Here is a 27,061-nt window from a genome sequence, read left to right as displayed (position 1 = left end):
GTTGACCCCACATTATTATTTCCATTCGTATTCAAGTGAGGTTTTGTGTTCTGTGCAGAATACCAGAGATGCCACTTTGGGTTGTGTTTTTGGGCCTGCCACAGGTTTCTTGGGTCATGCCATGCCTGATGCTTGCACCCCAGCTTCAAAAACTGTGCATAAAATGCTCGCTACCATGCACATCCTTCTCCAGGCAGCAAGCCTGCACCCAGAGGCATCTGGCATTTTGCAAACATAGGCTAATACCTAAGCAGAAGCATATGCAAACTTTTTGCTTAAGCAGTTTTAAATGCAGAAATCTTTGGTGAGCCATGCTTCAGTTCTCCAGTTTTTAAAATGATGGGCAAAATAACTCAGCTGTCCCTCAGAGTCTGAGTCATCACCAATACAAGGTCATGAACGGGGTCTCCTAGATGAGTTTGAATCACTGCTGCATTGAGCTGCCCCTTTGCTACTCTGGAGAACTCATAGCCACTCCTCACCTCTTTTCAAACCTATGTGACTGAGGGAATCCTCTTTCCTGTTCTGCTGCCTCAGCCAGAGCACAGCACAATCAAGTGACTCGCTACCAGTCTCCACCTCTGTCATCTCAGAACAATCTTCTTATGTTTTTATTACCATTTGGGTCCTAAGCTCTTGGAAGGCCTTCATAGCTGTCTTTTCTAGCTTTTACCCCTCTGTAGCTTCAATAAAAGACATTTTATCTCTGACAGCAGAATAGGATCAGGCACAGCAGAGCCTCTCTCAGCCAAAAGGTATTTCTTGTGCAGGGACCTCATTGCTGGCAACGCTGAGTGTGCAGCATCAGTCATAGCACATAAAACTTTGGCCATTTGTCTCTGTTGGTTTAAGGAGGTCTCTGAGTTGTTCAACAGACATGCGCTACTTTTAGCTTTAAAAGGAAAAAAATAATTAAATAAAAATATGCAAACTGTGAGCTCTTTTTTTCAGTTTCAAACTTGCACAAAATAACAAGCAAGGAATTGTAATGCTTGCAGAGAGCTCAGCTGACCACAAGGGAATCTGCTTCTTGACAATTCAGGTGACCTCATGAAACACCCATTTCTTCCAGTCAATTGCAACATGTACTTTATTTATATTAATTTCTACTTTAATTAAAGTTAAGTCATCTATTATCTCTTTATCATGTACAGCAGGAACCTGATCCAAAATGCTTTTCAGGTAGAAGGACTTTCTTTCATCATCTCCTTTTGAGTTTTTTTGAGGGGTTGTTGAAGTACTGTATTGAAAAAAAATGAAATCATCTCCATTTTACACACACAATGCCTGGGAAAATAGGAACACAAAACTGATCCCCTGGGGTTAGCTGAGAATCTTGCTACACATAAATGTCTGCCTTGCATAATTTTTGGGCATGTTATAGTCAATATTAGTATGGAGACTTCAAGCTTAGACACCTTGCCTCGTCTATGTGGGAAAGGGAATCCTAGTCTGTGGCAAACCCAGCTACATATCAACATTTCCAAGATTAAAATTTAATTGAGTCAATTATTCTTCTCTTGCTCTCCCATGGAAGAAAAGGTTAAGCTAAATTTAAATAAGCCATGTTGATCTCTACATTATTCATTCAGTCACTGATATATCACTGTCTTGATAATTTATGGGTTCTAAAAACTACCTAGATGTTCACCGCCCATCCCAACATCTTGGGGAATCATCAATTAAGATGTCCCTTGGTTCCAAATTCATTTCAACTGTGATAGATTTGTAGGAATTGATCAAAATTACTATTCAATCATTTTTTCACATGGAGCTCTCTGATCTCACTGCATGGTATCCACTTTCCTCTTGCGGTGATGTGTATGTCTCCAAGCTGAAACTCCTCAAATTAAAAAACCACTATTAATTCTAGCAGTGATTTTATACTGCTGCACTTGTAAGTCTACCTTTTTATGTTAGCTTTACATAAAATCTCCTTTCTTTAGGAATGTGTGACATTTTGCCCTTTGTTTTTAAGTGCATTTTAATCAGTATTTTTTTCTTATAAGAAAGGAACACAGAATCTAAACACCATTATCAAAAAGTATTTAGGCACATGCCCATGCTCTGCAATGCATTTTGTCCCACTGAAATCACTAGAGTTGCTTTGGAAACCTTAACAGCCTAAATGCAAGGATTCACTAAATCTACATCTAAGAGTCAGCATCAAATCTAACCATACTACCTAGGCTGCCTTGAGTTCAGTGAATACAAGGTAAGCTCTCAATAGCATCCCAGCCATCTTAAGGTGTTATTAAGGTAGAGGGAGAAAAATTGTCTTCCTGCTGGAACTCACATCTCTCCTTTGACCACAAAGGGAACATAAAGTAACTTTGACCAGAAGAGCAGTGCAGTGTGCAGTCTCCAACAGCAAAAATACAAGAGATATAGCTTACGAAGCTGATGCTGTAACCCTTGCAGCAAGCAACACTACACTAAATACAGGATAACGTTTCCTCAAACAAATAAAAGACCAATATTTTTAGAAGTGACTTAGACAGTTGGAAGCTGAAGACTAATTGCCTTCCAATGGTATTGGGACTTCCAAGAACTCCCTTTGTAGGCCTTTCTGAATATTGCTCTGCTTTGTGTTGTAAGAGCTAAGCAATATGAATAACTAAGTCCCATTTTGTCCCATTTCAGCAGGACTAGGGAAGTGAGCATCCCTTGTACTCAGCACTGATGAGGCCACACCTTGAATACTGTGTTCAGTTTTGGGCCCCTCACTACAAGAAGGACATTGAGATGCTGGAGAATGTCCAGAGAAGAGCAACGAAGCTGGTGGAGGATCTAGAGAACAGGTCATGCAAGGAGCAGCTGAGGGAGCTGGGGTTGTTTAGTCTGGAGAAGAGGAGGCTGAGGGGAGACCTTATTGCTCTCTACAACTACCTGAAAGAGGTTGTAGTGAGGTGGAGGTCGGTCTCTTCTCCAAAGTGACAAGCAATAGGACAAGAGGAAATGGCCTCAAGCTGCACCAGGGCAGGTTTAGTTTGGATATTAGGAAAAATTTCTTTACCGAAAGAGTAGTCAGGCACTGGAACAGGCTTCCCAGGGAAGTGGTTGAGTCCCCATCCCTGGAGGTATTTAAAAGACATGTAGATGTAGTGTTTAGGGAGATGGTTTAGTGGTAGACTTGGCAGTTGTAGGTTAACAGTTGGACTTGATGGTCTTAAGGGTGTTTTCCAACCTAAATGATTCTATGATTTTCAAGAGTGACCTTAGCACTGGGAAAATGTTTCATTCATTGAACTGTAGTCCTCAAAGCCTAGCTTTTTGGTCACTGCACCGTCATGATGCAAAGAGACAACATATTCCTTCCTGCACAGCTTGTAGCCTCACAACTACCAGTGTAGCCAAATCCTCCTTTTACACACTCCTCTCTCTCTCCTTGGTAAACCAGAGAAAAGAAAGAAAACAGTTAGAGATATAACAGATCCACCCAGCACTAGGCAGTCATAATAATGTATTATTTCCTCTATCACACATCCTACAATAAATTGATTGTTAAAATCAATGATCCATGCATGGATACTTAGCATTTCAGCCACAAGAGTTATAAAGGGGGTGAAGAAGGAAGGAGATAGACAGAGTATTCTTGGAAGAATGTGGGGCACAGCTTCTCTAGAAGGTCTTAATGACAGGTCAAGATCTGCAAACAACCTTTCATTGCTCCTGCTGAGTTTGTCAGCCATCAACTAATAATGAAGGCAACAGCAGCCTTTAAAGGCAAAAGAAAAGGAGGCCAAAAGATTTGTGATGGAAAGCTGCACTGAAGCTACCATAAGCTCATTGAGCATACAGAAGCATGTCAGTCATTGTCAGCCGCTCAAGAGATTAAAAAGGACACAAAACCAAAGTAAATGACTTACTTAACAGTGCAAGTCATTTAATGACTTACCAGTCATTTACTGTGACTTACCAATATGTCATTAAACTGTAAGTGGGAAGCACTGGGAAGTAGTGATTCTAGGCTCTGTAAATTATTTACACTGGTTGTTAAGGCACAGGACTGCCCAGACTACCACCAACAGAGCTCAGGGTCAGTACTTCCCAGTGCTGGTGGGTTGTCAAGCTGTCAGTTAGAACAGGAGCTGTCCTTGAAAGACCTAAAAGGCAAGGAGAGGAAGAGAAGTGTCCGCACCCACCAAGACCAAAGTATTGTCTGCTCCCAGCTAAGAGGAGACTTTCTAGAAGGCACAGGCACCACCTTGCCCCATCCCACCACATGATTCAGTGTGTGACACCATCCATGAGGTCTGACTTGCTGGAAGGGGAGGACACTGTTGTCAGGGTGGACAGCCAAAAGGGTACATCTGTTATGGGCTTCATAGGCAGTCACTGCAGGGTGGAGTGAGGAAGGAAGAGGAATTTGCCCTTACTGTGCCACGTGCTGAATTGCAAAGGCATGTCTTCACTGCAAGAGCAAGGAGTCTCTCTCCTGCTCTCTGCCCTGCTTTGCAAAATCTTCAGTCACACACACACACAGAGAAAATCACAACATGCTCAGCTACTCTGCCGTGTTCAAGGTGTTCATAAATAATTGACAGTGGCTCCCAGAACAGACAATGTCACCGTTGGCCCCCATCAAGTAGAAGACATTTGGGAAGTTTTTGTTTGTGTTCTTTTTGTGTGTTTGATTCGATTTTCTCCCCTCCTTCCCCCTCCAGTTGCCCTAAAGCTATAAGAATAATATAAGATCTGTCTCATCCAGTATCTGTGACAGGTACAGCTCTGCACGCATGGCCATGAGGAAACAAGAGGTCTCTGAGTCTCCTGCAGCTGGCTGACGAGTGTGAATTAACTCTATCTCCATTGCCAGGCATTTCAGATCCTAGAGAGAATTGCTGCTCAGTAGGATCCAGGCTGCCCTTTTCTCCATCCTCCTTGGTTATTTATGGGCTTTATTTTCCTATGTACTCTGTGCTGCAGCATTTGTAGGTGGCAGTGGAGCAACATGAGAGCTGCCTGCCTGGGTCAGCACTGGCATACAGGATCCTGCTGCAGTCTGGCACCGTTCTACATCCAGTGCCACACCTCATGAACCTCTCAGATGCTTAAAAAAAAACTTATTCCAAATCTCTCCTTCAGGTTTACCTTTGTTCACCTGTTTACAACAGCAAAGGATATTGTGAGGGTGGGGTGAGCTGTGACCGGCACTTTCTGGGAGCAGGACAGTACTGGTTTCGTATAGACTGAGGAATAAGTCACCTTGTTCTGAAATGGCAAAAAGGGCTCCAGACTGTAGCAGCTTGGCACAGCCTGATATTATGAATCACAAACAGATTTTACCCTGTTCTCCTCCCTGTTTTCAGGTTCATGTGGTTACATCTGCACCCTGCATGGCTCCTTGAGCATTACTGCAATGCAAGAAATAACAAACAGCAGCACAGCCCAATGGTTAGTGCCTCTGCCACTACCCCACCGCACATCCAAGGGCTGCTCACCTACTGTGTCTTATCTGTCCATCAAACTGGTACAGTTCATATCAGGGGAGTCAGGTGTCTCTGGCTGGTGCAATGGTGCTGTTCTAATCACCAGAAAAGCAGATGATGTTTAGTACTTCACATGAAATACCCAGTGCCTCCAAACTGAGGCTTTTGGGATGTCTGGAAACCCCCTGGAACCCACAGCCAAAAGCAAAACCAAAGATGGGTGCAGTCATGGACTTGATCCCCCAGAGAACCCCCTTCAATTCAGGTTGAATCTCTCAAAGGTTTTCATGGTCTTAAATGACACTGTCGCTCGGCTGAGTGCTGCAGATGGTCCTTGACATTTCAGGCTTTTTCTGTGGTGACAGGCAGATGTGTTTGAGGAAAGCTCAGGTGCAGAGAGGTGGCCAGTTGTTCCTGACACAACTGCACTGTTTTTTCAGTTTCCATTTGCTAATGGAACCTGAGAGAAAAAAAAGATGTGGGTAGTTCTTCATTAAAGTCATCTGCTCTCTCTGTCTGTTTATTTCCATTTTTAAAAGGCCACCTTCATAACTCAGAGCAGCCTGCCCTCCTTGCTGTTACCAAAGAGAATTTCAAGCAGGCTTAGACTTTATCCTCTTTCCAGACTAATATATCCTCGATTTCAAAACACCACTCTGCACTCTGCAGGACATGGGGAAAAATTGCAGCAAGGGGATGCTCTATAGGAAGAAAAGATTCGTGCTTTCCAGAAGCATAAATACTCAGCACACAGGCTACAACTTCTGGCTTTCCTCAGCTTAGCCTAAGATGTTTTATTGCAAATTTATTATTGCATCTTGAGTACCAAGGGTAGCTTTTTGGCCTTTTTTTTTGTGTTTTTTTCCCAGCTGACAGATATCTGCCCACATCTTTTGCTCCTGGCTCTGATTTAAAGTTGCTTTGCCAGTCAAATTTAGTACTTGCTCATTCCAAGACAACTGAAAGTAAGGCCAGGTGTGGGAAAGCAGATTTGAGTTACGCGTGCAGCTTGTCTCTGCATGACTCCTGTCAAGGATGCAGGGTAGTTATATTGTCTGCTTCCCTGGGTGTCTTTTGCAATTCTGAATAAAAGGAGGAACCCCACCAACAGGGAAGGTTTTAATCTGGGATTTTTTTGTTTGTTTGTTTCCTTTCTTCTTAAGCATTCCACAGCATGAGGTACTGCTGATTTTAGAAGAAAATTGCCCAGGTCCTAGGTAATATGAGCACAAATCTAGATTAAGAAGTAATGCAAATCATCTCCCATTTATGCTTGTTAACCTGTGCTTTGGGGACCCTGTGAACTGTGCATATGAGCAGAGAGGAGTTGCTCATCTCGCATACACACCTTGTTGGGAAGAAGTCAGCTCACCGGTGCATAGTATGAAAGCACTGGGTAAAGCAAACAGTCCCTTCCCTGCCATACAGCCCCAGGTTTTGCAGTCTGCTCAGCAGAAATTTCCTGAGCCAAAGGCTGGATGCCTATCTCTATGTTAACAGCCTGGGATGGATGAATGTGTCCAACTGTTTGGGGGTTTTGACCCATTACTAATTGGTAATACTTGTGGTGGATGCAATTAGTGTTCCACAGCTGAGCTCTATGCTTTTCTGTAGCTTTGGTTTACCCCTGTTGCTTGACTGCTCCACTGGGTGCTCTTGTGTCTTGGGGAATTCCCAATGAGACACCTCTGTCAAAGGTCCAACTCTGTCACGTCAGTTCCACATTTTGGTCTTTCCTTTCAGCCCCAGACACCTGGGAAGGGTCTGGCTCTCTCCAGAATGGAAATACATAGAGAATTTCCCCATGGAGAAGGAAGGCTTATTCCAAAGAAAGCAAAATTCAACCCCAGAGACAAAAGATCACAGTAGCCTGGAAGGATACACCAGCAGTGTCCCAAGTATCTCAGGCTTTCTTCGGACAGCAGCAACAGCTACCAGCTCTGGGCAAAGCCAAATGCAGGACTGCAACTCTTGCCAGCCCTCACAATCTGCTGCCAACTGCCATTGCCAAGGGACCACCCAGCACCATGCCCACCTTGTCAAGGCCCTAAGCACAGTGCTACAGCCCCAACCCCAGTGGGCTGTGTTAAAACCAGATGGGGCACATGGCTGATCCACCTACAGCTTTCCATCCCATGCCAGCATGGCTGCGTGCAACCATACTGTGTAATGCCTGCAAGAGCAGTTTGTCTGTGGCAGATGCCTCCTGTAGCCAGGACAGCTTTCTTAGAAAGTGCTTGGTTCTTTCTGTAGAAATACTGCAAGTTAAATTCAGACTGAAGCAGGCAGTTTGTATGGAAAAAAAGAGCAGTTCACATTCTGGCCCAAAAATATACATACCTGGGAACGATGTGTTGTCATGGAAGGTGTTAGGGAATCTTAGACAGAGAGCAAACTCCTATAGACATCTTCTGCTAAAGGACCAGGTGCAAATACCATATTTTTTTCTTTTCATCTTTTTTTTTTTCTTCCATTCAGCACTAACTGATTCCTTACAACATACCCAGGTATTTTTTGCATGTTTGTGGCAGGGTATTTTGGTCCCAGTCCATCTCTCCTAAGCAGATGAGAGAATAACCCTTCAGTTTTCTGCTTTACAGTCAGTATAAGGAAACTCATAATTCAGCCTTCATGTACAGCAAAGTTCTGATGAGATTTAATGGAATTGTAAGTTCTCTTTATGTACATACTGGGAACCAATGGCAAGGCTGTGAATTCATTTGCTGAGGGACATTTACAATCCCTCCCCACAAAATAAAGACAGAATGTTTCATGCTTTTTTGGGAGAATTCTGATGCTTACTTCAGCAAAAAGTGAATAAATAATATGAGAAGCATAATTTCTTTTAGAACTCTTGCAATGCTCAAAGTATATGTTACTTATTATATATTTTAAAGCATCCTGGTTAATTTCCTGAGAAATATATACTTGTTGCAAATTCCTAAATTGGCAGGTATTAACCATAAGGAGGCTAGAGAAAGTTCTTATTCAGCTCTCAGAATCTGTTTCCAGCATGAGAATCACAGAGCTGAAATGTTTGATCAGCCATGATCAGTATAGCCAAGGAACGCATTTTTAGTAAGCATTTTTGCAGGGTATCCCTCTGTTTCACCCTTTACAAAACCTACTCCCTGTTGAAGAAGTTTGGAGCTTTGAAGGTTTGGGTTTTGCTAAAAGAATTTTCGCAATAAAATTAAAATTGAAGCAGTTCCTCTCTCCTTCCCAGTTAATTTCAAGTCGTGAAATTGTGCCACGTGGCACAAAAGGCTACATATCTCTGCATTTTTCCTGTGCATTTGTTGGGGTGGAGACAGAGTTCAGACCTGCTACTGATCCTGAGTAAATGGCCTGAATCATGCAAAGATATGAAGACATACGCTTTGCTCAATGGATAAGGTTAGATAAATGCATAAATCTGTGCCAGATCATTGCTGGGGGGTTCCATAAATATAGATTCATAAACAAATTAACTCTCCTCATCTGGAGGGCCTGATTTGCTACCGTTGCAATTTTTGAACTTTAGTGTGTACTGAAATTACAGCAGCGTAAAACCAGCAGAACAGAATGATATCTCAGGCCTGGTTTGCTCTCATCTCCTTCTTATGAAAGTATATTAATAAGCAATTTGTCTTATCCCACAAAGCATTCAGGGGCAAAGCACGACATTAGACCAAGAAGGATGATAAATTACCAAAAGATCTGCAAGCCATGTTTGTGAAGATTGAAAAAGATGGTGTTATTTGATGTTATGTGCTAACCTTGTGATCTATGTTCAATATGCATACTTGGACCTTTCCATGGGAGGTATTTACTAGGTCACTATCTATAATGGCTTTCTTATCATTAAATCAGTCCTCCACCCACATTCTGGATTCCTAATATGTTTCATTAGCACTTCATCTTTAATCACTTCAAGGAAATAACGTGTTATGAGTGATCAGCACTTGGTCAAAACTGCCTCAGTGAGAGTGCAATTCAGCAAGACTTTCTTCTTGAAAGTTTCTAAGATGTTCAGCATCAGGTTTCTTTCTGATGAGAATATAGTGTTTGAGTGATAGGAGAGCAAAAGGTCTATTTGCTGCATGGTCCAAGTGACAGGTTCTAAGTGAGAAGAGGTGGGAGGTGAAGCTGATGTTAATGAAGTATATCTGGTGGTAATGTGACCCTAGAGCACATGCTCTTGTCTGACATGACAGCTAAGGGAAATCTTCATCTCCATCCTGTTGCTGAAGGAGGGAGTCACAGAGAGATGCAGGCTCTCCTGCCGCTGTCTTTGGTGAGAGCACAGAAACACACCACACCTTCCAGACCAAGGGGCATGTCCCGATCCAATGTCTGGAGAGGTTTCGATACGATCCCAAGGACGAGATCAAGACGCAAACGAGGTCAAATGCCGTACAACCTTTTACTTTTATTGGAGGGGAGAAGAGAACGGAGGGAGGAGGGAGGGCAAGGGAGGAGAGGAAAAGAATAGGGGGGAGAGAGAGAGAAAGAGAAGGAGAAGGAGGAGTTTGTCACCACCACTTCGAGTCCGGTGATCTTCCGCAGGGTCTTCGGTGGCCTCAGGCTCCGTCGGGGACCGAAGCGGGGGGTGGGTGTGAGCCTCGAGGGTGCAGGAACGGAAGAAGCGGTCTCGCGCGCGCCGCTGCCGCCCCCGCCGAGGGCCACGTGTGCTCCTTATATAGGGGCTCCCACGCATGCGCAGATCACAAATGTGTACGTGCGGTTCGCCACGGCCGTGCTGCCCCCGCCTCTGCTCTTTTCGCGCCTTTTTGTCCCCACCTCAGCTCTTTTCGCGCCTTTAGTCCCTGCGCAGGCGCACGAGGTTGTTCTTTCTCAAAACTGCGGAGAAGATGGTCTTCTCGAAGCGCGACGCTGGATGGCGCTACAGCGGCCATGTCGAGACAAAACCGCATTTGGTACCGGTTCTCTACAGGGCATATCTTGATTTTCTCCACTCCAGGGAATCCTCTGGGCTTTTCGGGGCAACCTGGTTTTGCCTGTACTGAAGACGATGGGCATGACATGAGGTCACCCCAGCCTTAGTTCACACTTGGGTCCCCTGCTAGGGAGGGCACAACATGGAGCACAGCCCATATAGGAGCTATCACAGAGGCAATATGTACAGTTGGAGGAGCAAGAAGCTGGGGCAGCATCGCAAGAGAGGGAACACATTTTAACCAGCCTACCTTGGATGATAGTGGGAGAGCGTGCAAGAGCAGAGTCCAGATCTCGGCCCCTGGGCAGTGTCTGAGGGGCAATCCCTATGGCATGGGCTGGGCCCACCAGTGGTGGCAAGGAGCAGAGTCTGCAGCTGCAAAAGACCCACTGAACGTCCTAGCGCTGCCGAGCTGGAAGAAGACTCTTTATCCAAGGCTAACACAGCTCGCTAGCAAAAGGTTCAAATGTAGTGCAGTGATTGTCTGTGTTGCTCACTCACTGTTGTTTTTTGTGTGCTCATTCAGGGCTGCCAAGCCAGCCACGTTCCAGAGAGGGGAGATTTGCAGAAAAGCAGGGATTTAACATCACATTAAGAAGCTATTTACTGAAACTGTGAGATGCTGACTGAAACTTGGCATGAAGCAAAACTGACTACATCTCATTGCCTAAATGCTCAGACTAATAATGGTGTTTATCTGTTGAGTACAATGCAAATTTGTAGTGCAGGGGACAGCAGAGGCCTAAAGTACAGGGTGTTCTGCAGCAAACCCAAGCTATTTTCAAGGCTTCAGCTTTGTGAAGCTGTTTGCTGCAATTGCTGGAATATAGTAATCCTATTAATCTCAGCCTAAAAATCTTCCTTTTTTGCTTAGTCTCAAAACTTCCTGAGAGGCATAAACAAAAATAATGCGAATGATACAGGGTCATATTTATTGTGATTACTGTTATTACTTCAATCATCATTACTGTTATTATTTCCCTCTACCCAGGATCCAGACTGAAACTAAAGCATCATATTTGAATGTTATCACCCTCTTCAGTATTTTAGAGGTGCCCATTAATGCTGGTTTTGGAAGGATGCCTATCCCACAATAAAACCAATTTCTAATTGACATCATGCTGCTTTAATATTCCCTCTGGCCTTCTGCCCTCCTGGGATCCCAGTGTGCAGCAAATGATTTTGTGCTCCAGATTTTCTTCAGCTCCTGCCACATTTGTCAGTCTCATTTTGGCTCTTCAATCAAATTTCATCACTGAGTGTGAGGATGAATTTCACCACACTCTTCCTCCCTTTTCCCATAAAATAATATGTCTCCTAGCATGTAATACAAGAAAAGCATCTACCAGAAAAAAACATCATAGTTTTATAGTCTTGCTTTTTCAACCCTATCTGATGTGTGGTTCTTAACTCTTTCTCAAAATCGAACAATCAGCTATACTTTTTAATCATTGTGAGAATTTCAATATGCCACACAGCCTACAGTACAGGGAGACTGGTTACTCATCCGTGTGCTCTTCCAGACCCACATCCAGCCAGGATTTCCAAAATACACAGTAAAAGAAAGCTTCAGAAACTTCAGAGAGCTTCAGCCTGTTTTCCAGCCCCAGCTATCTGTCCTTTTCTTCCCAGTTCTACCCCCAGTACACACACCAGGGAGAAGTGTTGCAGATAAGGCCCAAAAGAGAGACCTCTTTCCATATAATTATCCTTTTGCAGGCTAAGAAAATGCCAAAAATGTTTTAGAAATACTTCCACCTTTCTTTGTTTGAGCAAACCAGGTAATACTTTATGGAAAGCTCAATCACAAATGCCCCTTTCCTGTTTGTTTGAAAATATATTGCTTCTGCCTACAAAATAAATGCTGGTTCATTTTTTTTAACTAATTTCCTCAATTAAGAGACAAAAGTAACAATAACAAAGAAACAGCAAAAACAGCCCAAAAGTGAGGCATCAGTCGATTAGGCTAAAGTATTTCACATTGCAGACTTCTGACTCATCTGGTTTCCCTTGATGTTTCAAATTCAGACACATTTTCTTCCAACTTCCAAGCTTAAATGATCACATACTGCCCAACGAAATACCCTCTAGAGTAGATGATACTGCAAAGTACTGAGCACTTAGATAAATAATTTGTGCCTTTCTTCAGGGCAGTATGGACTGTTGATTCCCAAAGAACCTAAACAATTTCCTCGTATCCCTCATAATCTTTCAAACGTCATATTTATAAAACAATGGCTGATCAGGATTACCCTCAAAATAGCTTTCATGAGTTAGATTTAGTCCATGCAATTAGCTAAACTATGGTTTAGGCAATTATACTTTGTAAACCTGAATTTCTCACAGCTCCAGCTATACCCTCTCTTTTCCATCACCTCCATCACCTCCTTTACCTCGTAAAAGACAAAAGAAAAAGAAAAGTGCAAACTCCATCAGTGCTTTCAGTCTTACAGTAAGAAGATGAAATGGCAATTTTTTTTTGAAGCAAACATCTCAGAAAGAAATGTCATTTGTAACATTTTGGCTCAGCTTGATTTTATCTGTTTGTGCCACCAGAGAACTGTAGCCTGCATGGCCCATGCCCTTGCAGCCACCAGCCACACTCCTCCAGTGGCAGAAAGCAGAAACTGGGGGTGCTTGACAAAAAATTCACATTGGGCATTGCAGCAGCTCAGGTGAGCACAAACTGACCTTGATGCAATCTGAAACAGTATTTCATCCTAATTTTCTGACACTTTTTTCTTTCCCCCCAAAAAAGTAAAGTCTATTTTCCTATGGAAAATATCCATTAAAATACTATAAATGTTTACCAATAAAACATCGAGGAAAAAAAAATTCTTGAAGACTCAGTGGAGCTACAGTGCTGTAATCCCACACTCTGCAAATGGTTAATGATCCCCACAATGATTCAGTCTCCATTTCTTTGAGTGAGTTTTTCTTTTCGTCACCTTCAAACAAAATAGGGTAGGGCATGTATCATTTAAAGAAGGCTTTAAAGTACTGTGGAGGGTAACATAAAAGAGCATTATTTCTCCTGAAAAAAAAAGGACCTTCTTTTTTTAGAATGCAGTAGCTACATCAGTTTTAAATCAGACAGCTTGCAGGCCTTTAATTGAATACGATTCTGTGTGAATGCATTTTCTTTGCTGAAGGAGAGATGGTATTTTCTGTTAGGGAAATTGTATGCTGTGTGAAACATTGTGGGTATGATGAATCACAGAGAGATTTGATTTTTTCATGGCAAATGTCATTAAAGAAATCATTGCCATTCTCTCTGAGACATTTTAATATTTTATTTTAAAAAAATTGAAAATCAAAAATTGTCTGAGTTTTGCTTACATTTGGGGTCTTTTTGCGATGACATCTTCAGATTAGTGCAGAAACTTGGCATATATAAAATGAAAAATGTTTACAATCCAATTTTCTGCCAAAAATAGTTTAGATGATATAGGATATTTTTCAGTAAATCTTAGTGAAGAAATTTTGACTCTTTGCCTTTCAAGTTATACATCTCATTTGGAGAATACTGTAGTCTCTTCAGTGCGTACTGCATGTAGGTTTAGATAACTTTGTTGAGAACATAGTCAGCACGTATCGCAGAAGACATGCAAGGGAAAACTTTTATATAATTACATTTTATTACTTTAAAAATTGTAAAGGATTTTAAAAATGAGCACAAAACTAAAGGACCATAGATTAAATAATCACAGAAACAGAAAAATAAAGAAAATCCCCTCTCTTTTGGTGCATTTTCTTGTTGCAAGACAGTATTTTTCTTTTTTATTTTATGCAGTTTGCTGTATTTTGGAAATACCCATGTGTTTGTCTTTATTAAGTATGTTGTTTATACAGGTGAAAAATAATTTACTACATGGGACAACTTGTCACACAAGATGCAAAAAACGTATTCTATTCACCATGTACATCTAGCAAAAGTGTAAGGGAAAGTGACACATCACATGTCCTGTTTTGCTTTGTCTTTTTTCCCCAGGTACAAAAGTAAAGTAACTGTTAGCACAGCTCTGCTGATAAATTCATAACTTTTCCTCTGTCTCACACAGTAAAGAAAAAAACAAAATAAAATAAAGCAAAACTTGTTTCTGCTCCTATTGAAATGACAAAACACTCAGTGACTTTGATAGGTTCTAATAAGGCACTGAATAAATATACGTGAGCTAATTCTTGGGATTTCAAACACCAGATTTTCTAGCAGAGTGCATGCTTCTAAGAAGGGTTGCTCTCAAAAGAGTATCTGCAGAGGAGTGCAGAATAGAAACTAATTACATGTACATACAATCCTCACATGGCTGCCTCCTTCCTTGCTTTGCCAACAGAGACAACAGCACCTTGTCGTAGGTACGTTTCCCTTTGCTCCCCCCAAGTAGGGCAGCAGAGGGGTTCTTCTCCCTTTCCCTGCACCCATCGCCACGGCTGAGCCCAGGAAAGCCCATGCCGGGAGACTGGAGCCAGCATGCCCAGTATATAGGAAAATCTCCCCTTTGGTGGGTATCAAATCTCAATGTCCATCTGGCCACCATAGACAGCCACAAAGCACTCTTGCAAGACCATGGATACTTCACTCCATCTCTTGAAGAAAAGGTCTCTAAGCCAATGGCACACGTGCAATACTTACCCCATCCTGCTGTGGGCAAGTGGGAGCCATGACAGACCTTTGTTGCTCACCACCAGTCCCACCACCATAGTCTCCACAAAATATAGATACTTTTTCTTTTCTGGACCCCTCCTTTCAACTCCTTCAAAGTGACTTCTGAGCCCCCAAAGTTCCTTCCCACTTCACCTTTCCAAGGTATCCTCTGATGCAATCATCTGACAACTGATTTCCCGAACACTCCTTGACATTCAGATGCATTCCCAGATGTAAATGTTGATAGCAATCAGCTTTAAACCCAGCCTTTGCACTGGCAGATCATTAGACTGTGAATAAAACATGGAGATAGATACCTGGATTTCTGATCAGCAGTAGGTATGTTGATGACTTTCATGTGAGGCTTGAATTGTAAGTGTGACAGGACTCATTATCTATAAATCACTGGCTGGATTGTGGTTAACTTTCCGTGGTAACAAAGATAAAACACACTCTCTCCCTCATTAGCTGAGCACAGACAAAGCACCGCAGGGATCTTTCTGCTGCACAGAAAACATCTGCTTGGATTAAACTTCAGGAGATCACTCACAAAATCTTTTCATCTGAAGCATCTCTCCAGATGAAGTCATACATGGGAGAGCAAGGTCTGTTCCCTGCCCCCTGCCCTGGGGCAGCACAGCCACCTTCACACACCCAGGTCACACTGATCCACAATGTCCCAAACCCCAAAAGCAAAGCTCCCCCTTGCAACAAGTCTCCATTGAGTCAGAGGTACTCGACTCACAGTTGCAAAAGTAATACTCAGGTGGGATTTCGAATATGGCTTCATGTTCTTCTGTGCTTTTATTTACTGAAGAGGCTTCAGTTCATGCATGCTCTGGAAAAGCTCGACCCATCTGTGCAGTTTTCTCTCTGGCTCCATCACAGTCTCACCTGCTGCAACACATTACCTCTAAATTTCTGTAGTGCTCTCAGGCTGCCTCTCTCTGCCTCTCTCCTTTCAGTTTACCTTTGGTGCCCATGGAATATTCGACTAAACCACTTGTGTGCTCAATATGCCGGGACCTCAGCTTTTTACCAGTGTTGTACTGTGTTTCCTTCACCATTTCTCTTGCCATGTGACAGGGCAGTAAAATCCTCAGGGCAGGGCTGCAGGTTAGCAGCGTGCTTCCGTGGCTCTGGGATAAATGTAGTGCTGCACCCTTCTAAGAGCATTTCTCCCTGAAAATAAACCTTTAGATAACCACATCGCAGAAAATCTACACAAAATCAGGGGCAGAGGCTCTTTTTTGGAAAAACAGCAGAGGATCTGAAGGACCAAAGAAACAGCTGGAGAAGAGAAGGCTGCGAGGTAAATTTCCCCTGATATTGTCGTAGTATGTTCATGTTGCTGTTGGATAACATTTTTTTTACAGATTTTTTTACAGATAATATTAGTTATTAAAAGATTAGTAAGGTTATAACTATTGCTAGGAATACAGAGTGCGAAAGAACATTGTGCAAATTATGAGTTAAATATAGTATCGTGTCATGGGGACTTGGAAGACCAAATGAACAAGTTTTTCTGCTGCTGTACCCTTGTGAGAGGCAGTGACTAGAGGGTAATTCAGAAAATGGAAGATAAGTGCTTGTTGGCCTCCAGGTCTGGCAAGAGCCTTTTCCATCAGAAAAAAACAAGAGCAAGAAAGCATGTACTGAGACCAGGTACAAGGAAGGAGGAACAGGGAGGTGAAAGGAGACAGATCTCTTCCTGTTGTAGCTGGCAGCAGCAAAGTCCGCTGCTACAGACTGGGAAGGTGACAGTTACTTTCTCCAAATAATCTCATAGCATTTTTGCAAGGTACTAATCAGCCTTCACAATCCTCCAGGTGGGTAAATAGCACTTTCCATGTCTATCATGTGGATACATAAGTTACTGGATGACACAGAGATTAACTCAGATTCTTACAGAAAGTTAGCAATAGGTTTGTAAAAAACGCCTCCTTGCTCTGAGCTTTTATTCCTAATTCTCACATCCCCTTTCTGAAATGGAAGGACTTATACCTCCATTAGCTTTTGCTGAATAAAAAATAAAACTTAAGAGCCCTCCTACTTGGGCGTAAACGCTAGGCTGCTAGGTCCTCACCACAGTTCTTTCCAGAGCCAGGGGTACTGCCCAAGGGTCCTGACTTCCTTGCTCTAAGCAGTGGACTAACCTCCTACACTTGCTGTGACTTTCTTCTTCAGCAGCTCATGTGTCTCCCTGAGCAGTCCAAAGATCAGGGAAACTCATAGCAAATGGTGGATGTCCTCTTCGGAAAGGACTCAGTTTGGCAGCAGATGGTCACCATTGCATTTGCAATGCTGCTTTCCTCCATTTCTACTAATTAGAAGCCTGATCCTGGGAAGTGGCAAGCAGCTCCTGAGGTATGCTGAGAACCCCTCCCACCCAATGGTACTTGATACAGAAGGCAGGAGACATTGCTCCCAAATATTACCCGACCTACTCTGCCTTGCTTGTTTTCAACCCTGAGAGTCAGATCTGGGAACCTCCACATTTTAGTGGCCATTTCTCAAGGTACCTTGACTCTTTACTTTCAACTTTATTTAGCTTGCCTACACCCCTTTGTAAGTTTGTCTTTGCCGTTTTTTATAGCTTCTTTGTCTTTGCTGTACCTTGCTACTAGTCACGTTGATGACAATATTGTAAAATGGAACCGGCAATTTTTAAAGTGACTGATAATGTAGAAAGAAGGCCTAAGGGTGAATGAAAGACAAGCCAGCTCATGTGGACTGTCAAAGGAGGATCCATGTGCTCGTGCAGAGGAAACCCAATAATAGTTAACTTCCATGGGTTGCAACTGTGCTGATGTTCCTCTCTCCTTCCTTAATCACACACATTTACCTTGTATTGATGCTGGGATGATTTGTATGCCATTCGTTTCTGCTGAATTTCAAGAAGAAATGTATTAACCCAAAGTGAATAGCATTGTGTCAGTTGACGGTGAGTATTTATTTATGGAGTGTTGCATTTCGTTTCTGCTGTGCTGTCAGATTGTCTGCAGGGCAGCAGCACCCAGCGTAGCAGGTGAATCACTGCACTTCATTCCACAGAGTGATTTATCCTTCTCCAGTTTTGGTCATGCTGTTTCTGCCTCTTATATTTATTGCTCTTTTTTCAGGCATTACACTTAAGACTAGGCTCTTGATCCTCTGTGCTCTCACTACTCATGGCACCATTTGTGCCTACCAGGGTAGCAAGTCATTGGATTGGAATGGCTGATTTATACCTAATTTGTACACTAGAGCCTGTCTTACATAGAGGCAGAGTAGGCAGTTGTCTACAGTGGCAAATTATTAAGGGCTAGAAGCCTTTAGTAAGCATGAAGGAAGGAGACCATCTGAGACACCCAACAGCAGCTATGCAACTGGGTGCCCTGGACTTCATCTTTATTGAGGGTCTCAGTGTCATTAGACTACCATGAGCTTATCTCTGGTAGAAGGTGATACAGTCTTACCAAGCTCTGTTCTCCACCTGCCTCTACCACTTCCAGAGGGAGATGGAGGTTTCCTGTCCTCCCACAACCTCTCTTCCTCTGGCTGTCAATCCTGCATTGCCTGAGGTGGGTCTGGCAAACGTGCTCAGAACCGATGTAGGATGGGAGCAGAGGGAGGTACACAGTGAGGCCAGGCACAGCGCAGGAAGACCTCAACTATCTGTTACAGGAGCCAAGGAGGTTTCACAGTCACAGCCTCTTCACCTCTTGAGAAGTCAGATTTCAGGGTAACCACTCTGTTACAGCCTTAAACATTGAACTATGATGAGAGCAAAAGATATTACTCCATTATCATCTTTGGAGGTTACACTACACAGTTTTGCCTATGCAGTAATACACCTTGTTTCTTGTAAATGGCAGTGCACACTGAAGCTGATGAGAATCTGCTCCATGCTTGTGCCTCCTAAATCCTTCAAGGATCATCACTGTTTGACAAAGAACTTTGTATTGCTGGTGGAATGCAGCCAACAAGACTCTCTTCTTCATCCACTCCAAAGGCATTAAATCAGAGCAGCTATAGGAACTGATCACCAGAACGAGCTTGAATCCACTTTTAAAACACCATCAGCAGTAACCTGGCTGCTGGCTGAGTGCAGCCGATACAAGGGGCTTCGTATTGCAAAGCGATTCTTGACGTTATTAAATTCCTAAGGTCAAAATAAAATCATGCAGGTGGGGTGTGCAGGAAAAGCACCTAGAAATTTCTAAACTGCATTATTAATTAACCATATGTAATTTCACTTGCTGGAAAAGCAATATTTTGCAAACAGTAGAAAACAGATATTTGTGGGGTGAGGACTGTCTCTTTTGTTCTGGGTATCTACAGGGACTAGGAGAATCAGTCTCCTTACTACAAGATAAGCAATAAAGCTGTGTTCCTAAGTCACTAACAGGAGAAAATAATGTGCAGGCACAGAAGAATATGCAGCAGTATTTGCAAAATAGGAAGCCTTCAAAACTCTTATTGAGTGCTACAAAGAGGACCATTTTTAACTGCCTTCTCCATTCTCATAACTAAAGGAGCAGGTTCCCCTTGTTCTTCTCTCATGGAACCAATCCCAGTGAGCAGCCATTTAATGTCTTTTGCAAGGCAAGATAGACTTTATATACTAGCACCTATATACTAGGACCTATGTACTAACTTGAGCTTCCCAATGTCCTATAAAAGTTCTCCAATGGAAAACTATGAATCTTCTTACATTTCTACTAGTATTTCCACAACATTTTTTTTTTGCTATGCTCCACTTCAGTGTTTAATAATATGATGCTTGCTGTTACCCAGGCTGGGCTTGACTACCCAAGAGGTCTTATTCAGTCCTACATTTCAGCATGTCATGTTTGTGACATTTCCAACAGGCTGCCACTGATGCATGAATAACCCCAATTAATCTCTTGAGAGATAAGGAAGGAGAGGGCATCAGATCCATGCAAAATGCAAAAGCAGTCAAAACTATCCTAAAACCTTGAAGGGGATAAACATCACTCTTTTCATGACCTTGAAACCTGAGAAATCCCCAATACAACTGAAAATGGATAAGAGAGATTTTGCTTTTTAGTCGTCCAGAAAGTGAAAATCCATTTGACAGGTGTCACAACATCCTGACTGCTGGCTAACCCCCAAGGACCACAGGCAAGGCGTTTACTTGGCACCTTGCTACTGCAGGTGTCAATCCCAGCCAAAAGGAAATCCCACACCAATGTTCTTGCTCAAGGTCCAGTGTGGAGGGCAAGCAAGATAACTGAAGGTAGTAGTGTCCCTGAGTTAGCTCTGCAGACAGAAAAGCTCAGATGGTCACTCCACAGCTACTAAAGGGTGGGTAGGTCAAGCCTGGAAAAATACAGCCGGTGTTTCTCTAATAACAGGATTCTCCCTCCACGAGCTCGTTTAAAGGCATCCATCTACTGACCTTTTCTGGCGTGTCAGTGAAAAACAAAGAAAAACTCAAGTAATTTTTTTTCCCAATTTTAGGTGACAATAAAAGTGCTGAGAATCCAGAGTTTTCTGATAGGATGGGCATTTTAAATTTTATGCAGGTCCAGCAGTAACAACACTTGTGTTCAATTTCAAGGAGAGTTCCTGGGAAATAATAACTGTCAGTCATATTCATGTCAACTTCTCTATGCTGCCTTGTTCACTGAATGTCCTCTTGAAACTTTTATTCTTCAGTGCATTCTTCATCAACCACTGCCACTGATCTGCCAAAGTATAAAATCAGAGGAAAGTGAACAATGGAAAAAAAATTAAGAGAAACAGCAAGGTGTGAGAACAGGCTCTGGAAAGAGATTATGGAAATGGACTGCCACCCTCCTGATTTTTCCTGCATACCTGCCATGCCATGCTCCCTACATGTCTATATGACACAGTCTATATCTACATAGACCTTACGTTTGTGTAACTCTCTTGAAAAGGTGAATATATTTCTAATGAAGGCAACATTTTATCTTCTATCAGCTATGCATATCCCTTTTCATTCCTGGCTTCTATTTGCCAATTTGTGACCCTGGCCAGGAACAAAAAATTACATCTGTAGACTGTATTGTGAAGCAGATTGCCTTGATCAAGAATTTCAAAAGCCACTTGACACAACTTTGGGTGTCCAGCTTGAGATTTTTTGCAAGTTTTCATGACTCTGCTGGAGAAAAGTCTCTAAGATATAGCAGGTGAGGACCTGAAAATAAATCCTTCTCTGAAACTCCTAGGTTTTTTTTTTCCTTGTTTGCTTTGTGATTTGATTTGTTCTGAGGCTCTGAGGTGACCTGTAAAGAGGTGGTGGTTAGTATTCCAGATACCAGGAATAATAGTTAGAAACACAGATTATTACTACTTAAGGACATCAAAGAACTAAATGGATTTCCTGGGTTACTACTTTCACTCCCTGCTGTGTGTCCCAAAATCACAAATTTGTACAGTTAACAATCTGCAGTTTCCTGCTCACGCTGCTTCTTTCCCAGAATAGATTTCCATACTACTGAGAAATCCTCCCACTTTCACGATTTCTTGCAAACACAGAAGAAGAGCTCCCTGCTGTGCTTTGTATTTGGTCACCTGTCAGCTCTGTTTCTTCCAGGCACCAGCCACTCTTCTTTCCACGACTCATTTTCCAGCCTTTTTACTGTTTTGCTTGATTTCCCTCCCACTTGTTACAATTTGACCCCTCTATTTAAAAAAACCCACATTTTGCCCCCAGACTGGCTCTGGGTAAGTTTGCAATGGCAGTGGAATAAATTACCTCTTTCTGCTTGTAATACATGATACTTTTATTAACACAACCTCAATACACCATTTCTTTTTTTTGTGACTGTCATTTCTAGTTTATCATCCCCTCTATAAATCCTAGCTGCCCTGTCCTTCTCAGTGGCTCTGCTGCCTCTTCAGGATGATTATGAACTCAGTGGTAGACTACCAACAACTCAAAAGCAATAAAAGAGACGTGTTACACTTTATCTCCATCTCAGGATACATTGGGGTATCTGTTCTTTATTGGCTTTATTTCTCCCTTCTTTTTTTCCAGCTTCCAGCAGCCTTTTGCAACAATAGCAATGATAACAATGAAGCAGCTGAAAATGTTGCTGTTATTTTGATTTAATGAGCCCTCTATTCTGTAAAAGAGTCAATGCTTCCCAAAAATAACATCAATGCTTCCTGTAAGAGTATAAGAGGAGCAGAAAAGTTTGTGAGAGTAGCAGTCTTTTCTCAGTCACTATTCATCCTTTGGGGACTTATGGAAGAACAAAAGGCATATGTTGTTTGGCATCTGGTAAACCTAGTGCAGGGAGTAAATGATTGTGATAACTTCTGTGGTAGCAGAACAGGATCTTTGATCTGAAAAAACAAGGACTTACACTATTTCTCACCTGATGACAAAATGTTTTCACCATAAACAGGGTTGAATGCTGTCTCTCCATTTATGCAGGTGCCCAAGATAAAAAACTCCCTGCAAAGAGGGACAGGCTGCAATAAGGATGTGTGTGCGGGACACATCAGTCGGAGCCCACGGCATGGGGCAACATCCATCTGTGCTTACTGAAGGTCTGTAGATCATTCAGAGTGAAAACAGTTTGCACAGGAATGACCAGGAATGCAGGGAGACGATAATTTTAGGGGCAAGAAAAAATAACAGATTAGTGAGCAGCAAAAAGTACTACTCTGTCCTTGCAGGTGACATTGTAAGCACAGAAAACATTCCCACAAAGAGGAACAGGGGATAGAGGAAAGTCCAAAGGGTCAGTCAGCAGAAAACCACATCTTCCTTAGAGATGGGCAATTTGATGATTACACACTTCTTTCATATCACTATGAAAGACTTGGCTTCTCTATGTGTTCATTCCAAGCTGAATCTGACTCATCTATTAACTAGACATATAGCTCTTCACAGTTTTGTAGATACATTTACATATGATGAAGATTAAAATCTCTTTCAAAAATATATTCCATCTTAATAAAACAATGTGTGGCACTGAAGAATCCAATGTAACCTTTGGTAGTTTAGTTTCATGACTACTTGCCCTAACAATTAGAAAAACAATTTATTTCTTGTCTGAACATTAAGGGTGAACCATGACTCCTGGTACCTGATCAGGGACACTTTCAGGTAATGATAATTTATTGTTTGCAAACATTTTTTTTTTTTTCATGAAGGCACAAATTTTTTTTCTTCATATTCTTGATAACTTAAGATTTATAAAGTAGAATTTTAATGAATGGTTTAGAGAACTGGTAGAGAAGATAAATAGTCTGAAACAGAATAACTAAATCTAGGAAAAGGAAAAAGATGGAAATTATTTATGTGAGAGCAAAGATGCAGGACAAATGTAGAAATCGTTACTAAAAAAATTATGATCCTGTAAATTAAGATGTCTCCAGTCACCAGAATCAAGCATTGGTGTCCTGGGCTTAAGAGTCCTCAATTTCCACCCTTTTACTGCTAGACAGAAAAGCCATCTCTTGCCAAACTTCCAATGCACATGTGTTTAATTATTGTTGTGACTCCTTTCTAACCACACTTCACAATGTCGAGGCAGGCACAGGTCTCCCACAGTTCTTGTGCCACCACTGCCCACCCCATACAGAATCTCAGACATGGTACCATGTCCCAAATGGCTCTAGGTTTCTGGCTTAAGCAACTGAACTCAGTCCCTGTCTCACATGCAAACACTTACCATTGAATATTTATATCTAGAGGTCTTAACCTGGAGCTGAATCCCACAGAGGCAAGTTTCAGTTATCCAAGTGTAGGTCTGTAGTGCCATTTGAGACATCCACCAGGGCTGCCAGAGATGTCTCAGCACCTATAGCGGTTATGCTATTCTGGAGCGTAGTGGTAAGTCAGGGAGGTTATACACAGCATTGCACTGTGCTATGCAGCACAGAATTGAAATACCCACACTACCCGCTGTGTGTCCAGGAGATCAGCCCAGTTAAGCTCAATCAGTTTATTGATTAAGGATCTATAATATTATACTAAGTCAGAGAGGCAAAGCTTATGATCCCAAATCATAAAACCTTTGGTTTTTTCACAGGTGCTGCAGTAGCTCAAAGCAAAGCCAGATTAATATGCAGAAATCTCTAACAGCATTTATCCTCGCTGTTGATTACACTTAACAAACTTTCCATCATGTCACTTAATTCCCCCCTGCCTCCTTCAGAAGCATAAATTAGAATGTCACCTACAAGAACACCCTTCAGAAACTTTCCTTCAGAAACAGAGTCCGCTTTCTTGGAAAAGAAAAACAGAAGAATGCAGAATACAAACCTCATCTATGTTTCCTGTGAATCGGAATGGGAATCAACAGCTTAATGAATTGGAGAAATATTTAATGAAACTGTGGTTTGTCAAAATATTTACCCAAGTTCCCAGTCTAACTAGTAAAGCATTATAGAAGTTTGGTTCATTGCTTGTCCAGACAATACTAACCCTTTATCCTAATCAACACAGATACTAAAATCAGCATGTAAGTAATAGATGAGCCACCAGAGCTCTGAGCAGGTTAGTTTTGATATCAGAAACAGGCTGTTTGCAATCATATAGAGCTTTACACAAGCAAGCCAATTTTGTTCCTCAATGGCTTTTCAATTTGTGCTCTTTGTTTATAGCCATCTTGGGCACTGTGCAGTGTAGACATAGCTATAGAACAAGCTACCTCATGGTACCATCCCAAGACAGATCTCCTACAGTACAGCTATTCATGTCCTATTGAAGTCAAATGCAAAATTTTCATTGATGCCTATGTTTATTGCTTTTGCTTCCAGGTTTTTCTGTGCTTCTTTATCTGCCACAGAGGGATGGTGTGACAACAGATGCTTTCTGAGCTCATCAGTTAGTGCTGCATATTCCCACTTGAATCCCTGGTTGTCGCTTTGTCTGGCTGTCTGATTTGTGCATTTCTAAGGTATTCATCTACAGCAGCATCAGTTACTCTGGAAATGATCAGAAATGGAACAAATACCCAGGTTTTGTGCTGACTTTTAAAAGCAATCCTCCCCTTCACACTGAATGAGGTGATGGTAACCATTGGGCTCAGAGCCATACAAGAGCAGAATTAATCTTTTGTGCCATAGGACTATGTCAGATGCCAGTGACCTTTATTGGAGCACAAACATATGGGAAATATGACCTCAGAGGAAAGACTGAAAGAATTAGCATTGTTTAGTCTAGAAGAGAGTAATGAGATACATGACAACAGCATTCAAATACATAAAAAGTAGCTTCAGTGGGCAATCTGTTCTCCAGAAGCCACTTGAGAGTCGACAGGAAGTCTTGAGCTTGAAGGGCAACAAGGGAGGTTTAGACTGGGTATTAGGAAAATCTTTCTCAATGTAAGGATAGGGAAGCACTGGGAAGTGGGAGAAAATTGTGTAAGGCTGCCTGTCCCACCTGTCAGACAAGCATTTCCCAAGAATGCTTCAGGTCAAGCTGCTCCTGTCCAGGGGCAGCAGATGGGACTGAATGACCAAGGGAAAGCTTTTCCAATAGTGTCTTCTAGATTTCTTGCATGAAATAGTGCAAAAGAGGGGAGGAAATGGTGGCAGATCTGTAACATGTTGATATCCATGTGAAACCTCTGTTCCAGGTGCTCCCATGGAGAAGGCTGAGGCTGTGTACATGTACGTACTTGTTATTCCTCCCTCTGGATGAACAGGACACGTGTGTCTCTGAGAACAGGATCCATGGCCAAAATCCACTGAGGTGGACCTCAGTTAATTTTGAAACCTAGTGCCAGAGCTTTCTAAGTTAGATGTTATATTTGGACATTAGTGACAAAGAAACGGCTGAAGAGCAATTTGGCATGTATCATATCAGGGAGGGTATGTCTCTAAAGACAATATCATCTAAGCTTTTTGTGATGTGTTTCCTAGTCCCCTTGCATTTTGCCATGCAGCTGTAGGGTGTGATCTTAGCCAGGGAAAACTGCTAAATATTGGCAAATTTACAGCACAAGACAAGCTCTACCTCAGCAAATGTTTCATGTTATCTAGGTTTATCTTTCTCCCTGAACCTCCTTTGTAAACAGAGAGGGGCAGAATATAGATTCCCTGTCAGATAGCTGAATCCAGTTCCTGTCACTTTCCAGCTGGACTCCCCCTTGGAAAAACAGGAAGCAAACTTTTATTACTGAAATTGCTGAGCTGGGTCCAAACCAAGCTGATGCCCTGGTGACATTTGAGTAGCAGTGATTTTTTTGTTGTTGTTTTCAAGTATGACTTTGAAGCAGCAAGATTCAGTGCTCCACATCTCTTATTGATTTTGGCTGCTGAATGTTTTATGACAAGGAGTCGCCCTGCATGAATTCTTGAATAGGAGATCAATAGGCTGCTTAAGACGTCGTGCTGTGTTTAGCTGACTGACGCACTTCCTTTCCATAACCACCACCACTCCTAAGCCTTTTCCCTCAATGTCCCGCTTGAACTCTGGACCCTGGTCTGGGAATAGAAGTGCTGTAACCCAGCCAGAGAATATCTCCTTCCTCTGAGAATCAGAGGTCTAGTTCCCTCATGCCTCCCCATCTCTGAGCTCAGAAAATAGTGCAATGACATGAGAGATATGAAAGAAGCACCACGGGTCAGGTGGAGACCCTTTCACTGAGAACTGGACCCAGATCAACCCATTTCATAGAAACAACACATCACACGGTCATTACTTGACACAGTTTACTGCAAACAGTGCTCACCACAACAAAGCAGCGCTAGCCCCACAACTTGCTTGGCTGCATCACAGCTCTAAGGGGGCAGTAGGCAGGGGCTGCTGTCCCTTCTGGAGGTCTGGGTTGAGCAAAGTACCATCCCAAGCCCTCCCAGTGGCAAGATAATCTGTAAACCTGGGTTTCTAGGGCTTCCCTGCACCACTTTGCCCCAGCTTTGCCATTTCCCCTCTCATAAGCAAGCTCAACTGTGCTCCTTCATCCTTCAGGGAAGGAAAATGCAATTCTGTGTCACTGCCTTGGGTCAGTCCAGGTTCAGGAATTACCCAGCAGATTAGATTTCAAGGGAGAAACAGAATTCCCACCAGTAAACTCTTCTGTCCCCTCCTGCTTACTCAGAAGAATAAAT

The sequence above is a fragment of the Platalea leucorodia genome (genome assembly GCF_965183815.1).
Source record: "Platalea leucorodia genome assembly, chromosome: 5".
Lineage (NCBI taxonomy): Eukaryota > Metazoa > Chordata > Aves > Pelecaniformes > Threskiornithidae > Platalea > Platalea leucorodia.
The sequence above is the reverse complement of the archived record's forward strand: the minus strand, read 5'-3'. Positions refer to the sequence as shown.